General features: G+C 46.1%; 27 non-coding genes and 2 pseudogenes across 27 annotated transcripts; all 29 read left to right on the top strand.

Moving 5' to 3' along the window:
* The first annotated feature begins 170 nt into the window (after window positions 1–170).
* Window positions 171–289, top strand: LOC123435658. The gene has a single exon (XR_006626906.1). It is a non-coding gene; the product is annotated as a 5S ribosomal RNA (ribosomal RNA).
* Window positions 290–492: 203 nt separating this feature from the next.
* Window positions 493–610, top strand: LOC123432847. Its single transcript, XR_006624417.1, has one exon. It is a non-coding gene; the product is annotated as a 5S ribosomal RNA (ribosomal RNA).
* A 191-nt stretch (window positions 611–801) lies between these two features.
* Window positions 802–920, top strand: LOC123438621. Its single transcript, XR_006629755.1, has one exon. It is a non-coding gene; the product is annotated as a 5S ribosomal RNA (ribosomal RNA).
* A 173-nt stretch (window positions 921–1,093) lies between these two features.
* On the top strand, window positions 1,094–1,212 carry LOC123435548. Its single transcript, XR_006626794.1, has one exon. It is a non-coding gene; the product is annotated as a 5S ribosomal RNA (ribosomal RNA).
* Window positions 1,213–1,385: 173 nt separating this feature from the next.
* LOC123438822 lies at window positions 1,386–1,504 on the top strand. Its single transcript, XR_006629942.1, has one exon. It is a non-coding gene; the product is annotated as a 5S ribosomal RNA (ribosomal RNA).
* Window positions 1,505–1,677: 173 nt separating this feature from the next.
* On the top strand, window positions 1,678–1,796 carry LOC123431801. Its single transcript, XR_006623385.1, has one exon. It is a non-coding gene; the product is annotated as a 5S ribosomal RNA (ribosomal RNA).
* A 197-nt stretch (window positions 1,797–1,993) lies between these two features.
* On the top strand, window positions 1,994–2,112 carry LOC123438179. The gene has a single exon (XR_006629338.1). It is a non-coding gene; the product is annotated as a 5S ribosomal RNA (ribosomal RNA).
* A 173-nt stretch (window positions 2,113–2,285) lies between these two features.
* LOC123437927 lies at window positions 2,286–2,404 on the top strand. Its single transcript, XR_006629089.1, has one exon. It is a non-coding gene; the product is annotated as a 5S ribosomal RNA (ribosomal RNA).
* A 209-nt stretch (window positions 2,405–2,613) lies between these two features.
* On the top strand, window positions 2,614–2,732 carry LOC123437875. The gene has a single exon (XR_006629041.1). It is a non-coding gene; the product is annotated as a 5S ribosomal RNA (ribosomal RNA).
* Window positions 2,733–2,926: 194 nt separating this feature from the next.
* On the top strand, window positions 2,927–3,045 carry LOC123432188. Its single transcript, XR_006623784.1, has one exon. It is a non-coding gene; the product is annotated as a 5S ribosomal RNA (ribosomal RNA).
* Window positions 3,046–3,239: 194 nt separating this feature from the next.
* Window positions 3,240–3,358, top strand: LOC123432189. Its single transcript, XR_006623785.1, has one exon. It is a non-coding gene; the product is annotated as a 5S ribosomal RNA (ribosomal RNA).
* Window positions 3,359–3,531: 173 nt separating this feature from the next.
* On the top strand, window positions 3,532–3,650 carry LOC123437938. The gene has a single exon (XR_006629100.1). It is a non-coding gene; the product is annotated as a 5S ribosomal RNA (ribosomal RNA).
* Window positions 3,651–3,823: 173 nt separating this feature from the next.
* On the top strand, window positions 3,824–3,928 carry LOC123433403 (annotated as a pseudogene).
* A 173-nt stretch (window positions 3,929–4,101) lies between these two features.
* On the top strand, window positions 4,102–4,207 carry LOC123433393 (annotated as a pseudogene).
* Window positions 4,208–4,401: 194 nt separating this feature from the next.
* Window positions 4,402–4,520, top strand: LOC123436500. Its single transcript, XR_006627722.1, has one exon. It is a non-coding gene; the product is annotated as a 5S ribosomal RNA (ribosomal RNA).
* A 173-nt stretch (window positions 4,521–4,693) lies between these two features.
* Window positions 4,694–4,812, top strand: LOC123435660. Its single transcript, XR_006626908.1, has one exon. It is a non-coding gene; the product is annotated as a 5S ribosomal RNA (ribosomal RNA).
* A 209-nt stretch (window positions 4,813–5,021) lies between these two features.
* On the top strand, window positions 5,022–5,139 carry LOC123432848. The gene has a single exon (XR_006624418.1). It is a non-coding gene; the product is annotated as a 5S ribosomal RNA (ribosomal RNA).
* A 191-nt stretch (window positions 5,140–5,330) lies between these two features.
* Window positions 5,331–5,449, top strand: LOC123438622. The gene has a single exon (XR_006629756.1). It is a non-coding gene; the product is annotated as a 5S ribosomal RNA (ribosomal RNA).
* Window positions 5,450–5,622: 173 nt separating this feature from the next.
* LOC123437950 lies at window positions 5,623–5,741 on the top strand. The gene has a single exon (XR_006629111.1). It is a non-coding gene; the product is annotated as a 5S ribosomal RNA (ribosomal RNA).
* A 173-nt stretch (window positions 5,742–5,914) lies between these two features.
* LOC123431802 lies at window positions 5,915–6,033 on the top strand. Its single transcript, XR_006623386.1, has one exon. It is a non-coding gene; the product is annotated as a 5S ribosomal RNA (ribosomal RNA).
* A 197-nt stretch (window positions 6,034–6,230) lies between these two features.
* Window positions 6,231–6,349, top strand: LOC123438180. Its single transcript, XR_006629339.1, has one exon. It is a non-coding gene; the product is annotated as a 5S ribosomal RNA (ribosomal RNA).
* A 173-nt stretch (window positions 6,350–6,522) lies between these two features.
* LOC123437962 lies at window positions 6,523–6,641 on the top strand. Its single transcript, XR_006629122.1, has one exon. It is a non-coding gene; the product is annotated as a 5S ribosomal RNA (ribosomal RNA).
* Window positions 6,642–6,835: 194 nt separating this feature from the next.
* On the top strand, window positions 6,836–6,954 carry LOC123437876. Its single transcript, XR_006629042.1, has one exon. It is a non-coding gene; the product is annotated as a 5S ribosomal RNA (ribosomal RNA).
* Window positions 6,955–7,148: 194 nt separating this feature from the next.
* LOC123432190 lies at window positions 7,149–7,267 on the top strand. Its single transcript, XR_006623786.1, has one exon. It is a non-coding gene; the product is annotated as a 5S ribosomal RNA (ribosomal RNA).
* A 173-nt stretch (window positions 7,268–7,440) lies between these two features.
* LOC123437328 lies at window positions 7,441–7,559 on the top strand. The gene has a single exon (XR_006628514.1). It is a non-coding gene; the product is annotated as a 5S ribosomal RNA (ribosomal RNA).
* Window positions 7,560–7,759: 200 nt separating this feature from the next.
* LOC123438104 lies at window positions 7,760–7,878 on the top strand. The gene has a single exon (XR_006629265.1). It is a non-coding gene; the product is annotated as a 5S ribosomal RNA (ribosomal RNA).
* Window positions 7,879–8,063: 185 nt separating this feature from the next.
* LOC123437974 lies at window positions 8,064–8,182 on the top strand. The gene has a single exon (XR_006629133.1). It is a non-coding gene; the product is annotated as a 5S ribosomal RNA (ribosomal RNA).
* A 202-nt stretch (window positions 8,183–8,384) lies between these two features.
* LOC123437985 lies at window positions 8,385–8,503 on the top strand. Its single transcript, XR_006629144.1, has one exon. It is a non-coding gene; the product is annotated as a 5S ribosomal RNA (ribosomal RNA).
* A 182-nt stretch (window positions 8,504–8,685) lies between these two features.
* On the top strand, window positions 8,686–8,804 carry LOC123435036. Its single transcript, XR_006626297.1, has one exon. It is a non-coding gene; the product is annotated as a 5S ribosomal RNA (ribosomal RNA).
* Window positions 8,805–8,984: the final 180 nt, after the last annotated feature.

Here is an 8,984-nt window from a genome sequence, read left to right on the forward strand (position 1 = left end):
TTTTAAATATATTTTTGCGCCACGTGACAAGGATGACGCGGGACCGTGATCTATATGACCTCATTTTCTTATTTTTGACGATTACTGTGTGACTTTTCCCACCGCGCTTGACACCCAACGACTAGTAGTAGTAGGGGCAAGCATAAGGAACAAATAGATAGTTGCATGTCGGATGCGATCATACCAGCACTAAAGCACCGGATCCCATCAGAACTCCGAAGTTAAGCGTGCTTGGGCGAGAGTAGTACTAGGATGGGTCACCTCCTGGGAAGTCCTCGTGTTGCATTCCCCTTTTTAAATATATTTTTGCGCCACGTGACAAGGATGACGCGGGAGCGTGATCTATATGACCTCATTTTCTTATTTTTGACGATTACTGTGTGACTTTTCCCACCGCGCTTGACACCCAACGACTAGTAGTAGTACTAGTAGTAGTAGTAGTAGTAGTAGTAGTTGGGGCAAGCATAAGGAACAAATAGATAGTTGCATGTCGGATGCGATCATAACAGCACTAAAGCACCGGATCCCATCAGAACTCCGAAGTTAAGGTGCTTGGGCGAGAGTAGTACTAGGATGGGTGACCTCCTGGGAAGTCCTCGTGTTGCATTCCCCTTTTTAAATATATTTTTGCGCCACGTGACAAGGATGACGCGGGAGCGTGATCTATATGACCTCATTTTCTTATTTTTGACGATTACTGTGTGACTTTTCCCACCGCGCTTGACACCCAACGACTAGTAGTAGTAGCAGTAGTAGTAGTAGTAGGGGCAAGCATAAGGAACAAATAGATAGTTGCATGTCGGATGCGATCATACCAGCACTAAAGCACCGGATCCCATCAGAACTTTGAAGTTAAGCGTGCTTGGGCGAGAGTAGTACTAGGATGGGTGACCTCTTGGGAAGTCCTCGTGTTGCATTCCCCTTTTTAAATATATTTTTGCGCCACGTGACAAGGATGACGCGGGAGCGTGATCTATATGACCTCATTTTCTTATTTTTGACGATTACAGTGTGACTTTTCCCACCGCGCTTGACACCCAACGACTAGTAGTAGTACGGGCAAGCATAAGGAGCAAATAGATAGTTGCATGTCGGATGCGATCATACCAGCACTAAAGCACCGGATCCCATCAGAACTCCGAAGTTAAGCGTGCTTGGGCGAGAGTAGTACTAGGATGGGTGACCTCCTAGGAAGTCCTCGTGTTGCATTCCCCTTTTTAAATATATTTTTGCGCCACGTGACAAGGATGACGCGGGAGCGTGATCTATATGACCTCATTTTCTTATTTTTGACGATTACTGTGTGACTTTTCCCACCGCGCTTGACACCCAACGACTAGTAGTAGTAGGGGCAAGCATAAGGAACAAATAGATAGTTGCATGTCGGATTCGATCATACCAGCACTAAAGCACCGGATCCCATCAGAACTCCGAAGTTAAGCGTGCTTGGGCGAGAGTAGTACTAGGATGGGTGACCTCCTGGGAAGTCCTCGTGTTGCATTCAACTTTTTAAATATATTTTTGCGCCACGTGACAAGGATGACGCGGGAGCGTGATCTATATGACCTCATTTTCTTATTTTTGACGATTACTGTGTGACTTTTCCCACCGCGCTTGACACCCAACGACTAGTAGTAGTAGGGGCAAGCATAAGGAACAAATAGATAGTTGCATGTCGGATTCGATCATACCAGCACTAAGGCACCGGATCCCATCAGAACTCCGAAGTTAAGCGTGCTTGGGCGAGAGTAGTACTAGGATGGGTGACCTCCTGGGAAGTCCTCGTGTTGCATTCCCCTTTTTAAATATATTTTTGCGCCACGTGACAAGGATGACGCGGGAGCGTGATCTATATGACCTCATTTTCTTATTTTTGACGATTACTGTGTGACTTTTCCCACCGCGCTTGACACCCAACGACTAGTAGTAGTAGTAGCAGTTGTAGTAGTAGTAGTAGGGGCAAGCATAAGGAACAAATAGATAGTTGCATGTCGGATGCGATCATACCAGCACTAAAGCACCGGATCCCATCAGAACTTTGAAGTTAAGCGTGCTTGGGCGAGAGTAGTACTAGGATGGGTGACCTCCTGGGAAGTCCTCGTGTTGCATTCCCCTTTTTAAATATATTTTTGCGCCACGTGACAAGGATGACGCGGGAGCGTGATCTATATGACCTCATTTTCTTATTTTTGACGATTACTGTGTGACTTTTCCCACCGCGCTTGACACCCAACGACTAGTAGTAGTAGGGGCAAGCATAAGGAACAAATAGATAGTTGTATGTCGGATGCGATCATACCAGCACTAAAGCACCGGATCCCATCAGAACTCCGAAGTTAAGCGTGCTTGGGCGAGAGTAGTACTAGGATGGGTGACCTCCTGGGAAGTCCTCGTGTTGCATTCCCCTTTTTAAATATATTTTTGCGCCACGTGACAAGGATGACGCGGGAGCGTGATCTATATAACCTCATTTTCTTATTTTTGACGATTACTGTGTGACTTTTCCCACCGCGCTTGACACCCAACGACTAGTAGTAGTAGTAGTAGTAGTAGTAGTAGTAGTAGTAGTAGTAGTTGGGGCAAGCATAAGGAACAAATAGATAGTTGCATGTCGGATGCGATCATAACAGCACTAAAGCACCGGATCCCATCAGAACTCCGAAGTTAAGCGTGCTTGGGCGAGAGTAGTACTAGGATGGGTGACCTCCTGGGAAGTCCTCGTGTTGCATTCCCCTTTTTAAATATATTTTTGCGCCACGTGACAAGGATGACGCGGGAGCGTGATCTATATGACCTCATTTTCTTATTTTTGACGATTACTGTGTGACTTTTCCCAACGCGCTTGACACCCAACAATTAGTAGTAGTAGCAGTAGTAGTAGTAGTAGTAGGGGCAAGCATAAGGAACAAATAGATAGTTGCATGTCGGATGCGATCATACCAGCGCTAAAGCACCGGATCCCATCAGAACTTCGAAGTTAAGCTTGCTTGGGCGAGAGTAGTACTAGGATGGGTGACCTCCTGGGAAGTCCTCGTGTTGCATTCCCCTTTTTAAATATATTTTTGCGCCACGTGACAAGGATGACGCGGGAGCGTGATCTATATGACCTCATTTTCTTATTTTTGACGATTACTGTGTGACTTTTCCCAACGCGCTTGACACCCAACAATTAGTAGTAGTAGCAGTAGTAGTAGTAGTAGTAGGGGCAAGCATAAGGAACAAATAGATAGTTGCATGTCGGATGCGATCATACCAGCGCTAAAGCACCGGATCCCATCAGAACTTCGAAGTTAAGCTTGCTTGGGCGAGAGTAGTACTAGGATGGGTGACCTCCTGGGAAGTCCTCGTGTTGCATTCCCCTTTTTAAATATATTTTTGCGCCACGTGACAAGGATGACGCGGGAGCGTGATCTATATGACCTCATTTTCTTATTTTTGACGATTACTGTGTGACTTTTCCCACCGCGCTTGACACCCAACGACTAGTAGTAGTAGGGGCAAGCATAAGGAACAAATAGATAGTTGCATGTCGGATGCGATCATACCAGCACTAAAGCACCGGATCCCATCAGAACTCCGAAGTTAAGCGTGCTTGGGCGAGAGTAGTACTAGGATGGGTGACCTCCTGGGAAGTCCTCGTGTTGCATTCCCCTTTTTAAATATATTTTTGCGCCACGTGACAAGGATGACGCGGGAGCGTGATCTATATGACCTCATTTTCTTATTTTTGACGATTACTGTGTGACTTTTCCCACCGCGCTTGACACCCAACGACTAGTAGTAGTAGGGGCAAGCATAAGGAACAAATAGATAGTTGCATGTCGGATGCGATCATACCAGCACTAAAGCACCGGATCCCATCAGAACTCCGAAGTTAAGCGTGCTTGGGCGAGAGTAGTACTAGCGGGAAGTCCTCGTGTTGCATTCCCCTTTTTAAATATATTTTTGCGCCACGTGACAAGGATGACGCGGGAGCGTGATCTATATGACCTCATTTTCTTATTTTTGACGATTACTGTGTGACTTTTCCCACCGCGCTTGACACCCAACGACTAGTAGTAGTAGGGGCAAGCATAAGGAACAAATAGATAGTTGCATGTCGGATGCGATCATACCAGCACTAAAGCACCGGATCCCATCAGAACTCCGAAGTTAAGCGTGCTTGGGCGAGAGTAGTACTAGGAAGGAAGTCCTCGTGTTGCATTCCCCTTTTTAAATATATTTTTGCGCCACGTGACAAGGATGACGCGGGAGCGTAATCTATATGACCTCATTTTCTTATTTTTGACGATTACTGTGTGACTTTTCCCACCGCGCTTGACACCCAACAATTAGTAGTAGTAGCAGCAGTAGTAGTAGTAGTAGGGGCAAGCATAAGGAACAAATAGATAGTTGCATGTCGGATGCGATCATACCAGCACTAAAGCACCGGATCCCATCAGAACTTCGAAGTTAAGCGTGCTTGGGCGAGAGTAGTACTAGGATGGGTGACCTCCTGGGAAGTCCTCGTGTTGCATTCCCCTTTTTAAATATATTTTTGCGCCACGTGACAAGGATGACGCGGGACCGTGATCTATATGACCTCATTTTCTTATTTTTGACGATTACTGTGTGACTTTTCCCACCGCGCTTGACACCCAACGACTAGTAGTAGTAGGGGCAAGCATAAGGAACAAATAGATAGTTGCATGTCGGATGCGATCATACCAGCACTAAAGCACCGGATCCCATCAGAACTCCGAAGTTAAGCGTGCTTGGGCGAGAGTAGTACTAGGATGGGTCACCTCCTGGGAAGTCCTCGTGTTGCATTCCCCTTTTTAAATATATTTTTGCGCCACGTGACAAGGATGACGCGGGAGCGTGATCTATATGACCTCATTTTCTTATTTTTGACGATTACTGTGTGACTTTTCCCACCGCGCTTGACACCCAACGACTAGTAGTAGTAGTAGTAGTAGTAGTAGTAGTAGTAGTAGTAGTAGTTGGGGCAAGCATAAGGAACAAATAGATAGTTGCATGTCGGATGCGATCATAACAGCACTAAAGCACCGGATCCCATCAGAACTCCGAAGTTAAGGTGCTTGGGCGAGAGTAGTACTAGGATGGGTGACCTCCTGGGAAGTCCTCGTGTTGCATTCCCCTTTTTAAATATATTTTTGCGCCACGTGACAAGGATGACGCGGGAGCGTGATCTATATGACCTCATTTTCTTATTTTTGACGATTACTGTGTGACTTTTCCCACCGCGCTTGACACCCAACGACTAGTAGTAGTAGCAGTAGTAGTAGTAGTAGGGGCAAGCATAAGGAACAAATAGATAGTTGCATGTCGGATGCGATCATACCAGCACTAAAGCACCGGATCCCATCAGAACTTTGAAGTTAAGCGTGCTTGGGCGAGAGTAGTACTAGGATGGGTGACCTCTTGGGAAGTCCTCGTGTTGCATTCCCCTTTTTAAATATATTTTTGCGCCACGTGACAAGGATGACGCGGGAGCGTGATCTATATGACCTCATTTTCTTATTTTTGACGATTACAGTGTGACTTTTCCCACCGCGCTTGACACCCAACGACTAGTAGTAGTACGGGCAAGCATAAGGAGCAAATAGATAGTTGCATGTCGGATGCGATCATACCAGCACTAAAGCACCGGATCCCATCAGAACTCCGAAGTTAAGCGTGCTTGGGCGAGAGTAGTACTAGGATGGGTGACCTCCTGGGAAGTCCTCGTGTTGCATTCCCCTTTTTAAATATATTTTTGCGCCACGTGACAAGGATGACGCGGAAGCGTGATCTATATGACCTCATTTTCTTATTTTTGACGATTACTGTGTGACTTTTCCCACCGCGCTTGACACCCAACGACTAGTAGTAGTAGGGGCAAGCATAAGGAACAAATAGATAGTTGCATGTCGGATTCGATCATACCAGCACTAAGGCACCGGATCCCATCAGAACTCCGAAGTTAAGCGTGCTTGGGCGAGAGTAGTACTAGGATGGGTGACCTCCTGGGAAGTCCTCGTGTTGCATTCCCCTTTTTAAATATATTTTTGCGCCACGTGACAAGGATGACGCGGGAGCGTGATCTATATGACCTCATTTTCTTATTTTTGACGATTACTGTGTGACTTTTCCCACCGCGCTTGACACCCAACGACTAGTAGTAGTAGTAGCAGTTGTAGTAGTAGTAGTAGGGGCAAGCATAAGGAACAAATAGATAGTTGCATGTCGGATGCGATCATACCAGCACTAAAGCACCGGATCCCATCAGAACTTTGAAGTTAAGCGTGCTTGGGCGAGAGTAGTACTAGGATGGGTGACCTCCTGGGAAGTCCTCGTGTTGCATTCCCCTTTTTAAATATATTTTTGCGCCACGTGACAAGGATGACGCGGGAGCGTGATCTATATGACCTCATTTTCTTATTTTTGACGATTACTGTGTGACTTTTCCCACCGCGCTTGACACCCAACGACTAGTAGTAGTAGGGGCAAGCATAAGGAACAAATAGATAGTTGTATGTCGGATGCGATCATACCAGCACTAAAGCACCGGATCCCATCAGAACTCCGAAGTTAAGCGTGCTTGGGCGAGAGTAGTACTAGGATGGGTGACCTCCTGGGAAGTCCTCGTGTTGCATTCCCCTTTTTAAATATATTTTTGCGCCACGTGACAAGGATGACGCGGGAGCGTGATCTATATAACCTCATTTTCTTATTTTTGACGATTACTGTGTGACTTTTCCCACCGCGCTTGACACCCAACGACTAGTAGTAGTAGTAGTAGTAGTAGTAGTAGTTGGGGCAAGCATAAGGAACAAATAGATAGTTGCATGTCGGATGCGATCATAACAGCACTAAAGCACCGGATCCCATCAGAACTCCGAAGTTAAGCGTGCTTGGGCGAGAGTAGTACTAGGATGGGTGACCTCCTGGGAAGTCCTCGTGTTGCATTCCCCTTTTTAAATATATTTTTGCGCCACGTGACAAGGATGACGCGGGAGCGTGATCTATATGACCTCATTTTCTTATTTTTGACGATTACTGTGTGACTTTTCCCAACGCGCTTGACACCCAACAATTAGTAGTAGTAGCAGTAGTAGTAGTAGTAGTAGGGGCAAGCATAAGGAACAAATAGATAGTTGCATGTCGGATGCGATCATACCAGCGCTAAAGCACCGGATCCCATCAGAACTTCGAAGTTAAGCTTGCTTGGGCGAGAGTAGTACTAGGATGGGTGACCTCCTGGGAAGTCCTCGTGTTGCATTCCCCTTTTTAAATATATTTTTGCGCCACGTGACAAGGATGACGCGGGAGCGTGATCTATATGACCTCATTTTCTTATTTTTGACGATTACTGTGTGACTTTTCCCACCGCGCTTGACACCCAACGACTAGTAGTAGTAGGGGCAAGCATAAGGAACAAATAGATAGTTGCATGTCGGATGTGATCATACCAGCACTAAAGCACCGGATCCCATCAGAACTCCGAAGTTAAGCGTGCTTGGGCGAGAGTAGTACTAGGATGGGTGACCTCCTGGGAAGTCCTCGTGTTGCAATCCCCTTTTTAAATATATTTTTGCGCCACGTGACAAGGATGACGCGGGAGCGTGATCTATATGACCTCATTTTCTTATTTTTGACGATTACTGTGTGACTTTTCCCACCGCGCTTGACACCCAACGACTAGTAGTAGTAGTAGTAGTAGTAGTAGTAGTAGTAGTTGGGGCAAGCATAAGGAACAAATAGATAGGTGCATGTCGGATGTGATCATACCAGCACTAAAACACCGGATCCCATCAGAACTTCGAAGTTAAGCGTGCTTGGGCGAGATTAGTACTAGGATGGGTGACCTCCTGGGAAGTCCTCGTGTTGCATTCCCCTTTTTAAATATATTTTTGCGCCACGTGACAAGGATGACGCGGGACCGTGATCTATATGACCTCATTTTCTTATTTTTGACGATTACTGTGTGACTTTTCCCACCGCGCTTGACACCCAACGACTAGTAGTAGTAGTAGTAGTAGTAGGGGCAAGCATAAGGAACAAATAGATAGTTGCATGTCGGATGCGATCATACCAGCACTAAAGCACCGGATCCCATCAGAACTCCGAAGTTAAGCGTGCTTGGGCGAGAGTAGTACTAGGATGGGTGACCTCCTGGGAAGTCCTCGTGTTGCATTCCCCTTTTTAAATATATTTTTGCGCCACGTGACAAGGATGACGCGGGAACGTGATCTATATGACCTCATTTTCTTATTTTTGACGATTACTGTGTGACTTTTCCCACCGCGCTTGACACCCAAAGACTAGTAGTAGTAGTAGTAGTAGTAGTAGTAGTAGTAGTAGTACGGCAAGCATAAGGAACAAATAGATAGTTGCATGTCGGATGCGATCATACCAGCACTAAAGCACCGGATCCCATCAGAACTCCGAAGTTAAGCGTGCTTGGGCGAGAGTAGTACTAGGATGGGTGACCTCCTGGGAAGTCCTCGTGTTGCATTCCCCTTTTTAAATATATTTTTGCGCCACGTGACAAGGATGACGCGGGAACGTGATCTATATGACCTCATTTTCTCATTTTTGACGATTATTGTGTGACTTTTCCCACCGCGCTTGACACCCAACGACTAGTAGTAGTAGTAGTAGTAGGGGCAAGCATAAGGAACAAATAGATAGTTGCATGTCGGATGCGATCATACCAGCACTAAAGCACCGGATCCCATTAGAACTCCGAAGTTAAGCGTGCTTGGGCGAGAGTAGTACTAGGATGGGTGACCTCCTGGGAAGTCCTCGTGTTGCATTCCCCTTTTTAAATATATTTTTGCGCCACGTGACAAGGATGACGCGGGAACGTGATCTATATGACCTCATTTTCTTATTTTTGACGATTACTGTGTGACTTTTCCCACCGCGCTTGACACCCAAAGACTAGTAGTAGTAGTAGTAGTAGTAGTAGTACTAGGGCAAGCATAAGGAACAAATAG

Source organism: Hordeum vulgare, chromosome 2H (genome assembly GCF_904849725.1).
Source record: "Hordeum vulgare subsp. vulgare chromosome 2H, MorexV3_pseudomolecules_assembly, whole genome shotgun sequence".
NCBI lineage: Eukaryota > Viridiplantae > Streptophyta > Magnoliopsida > Poales > Poaceae > Hordeum > Hordeum vulgare.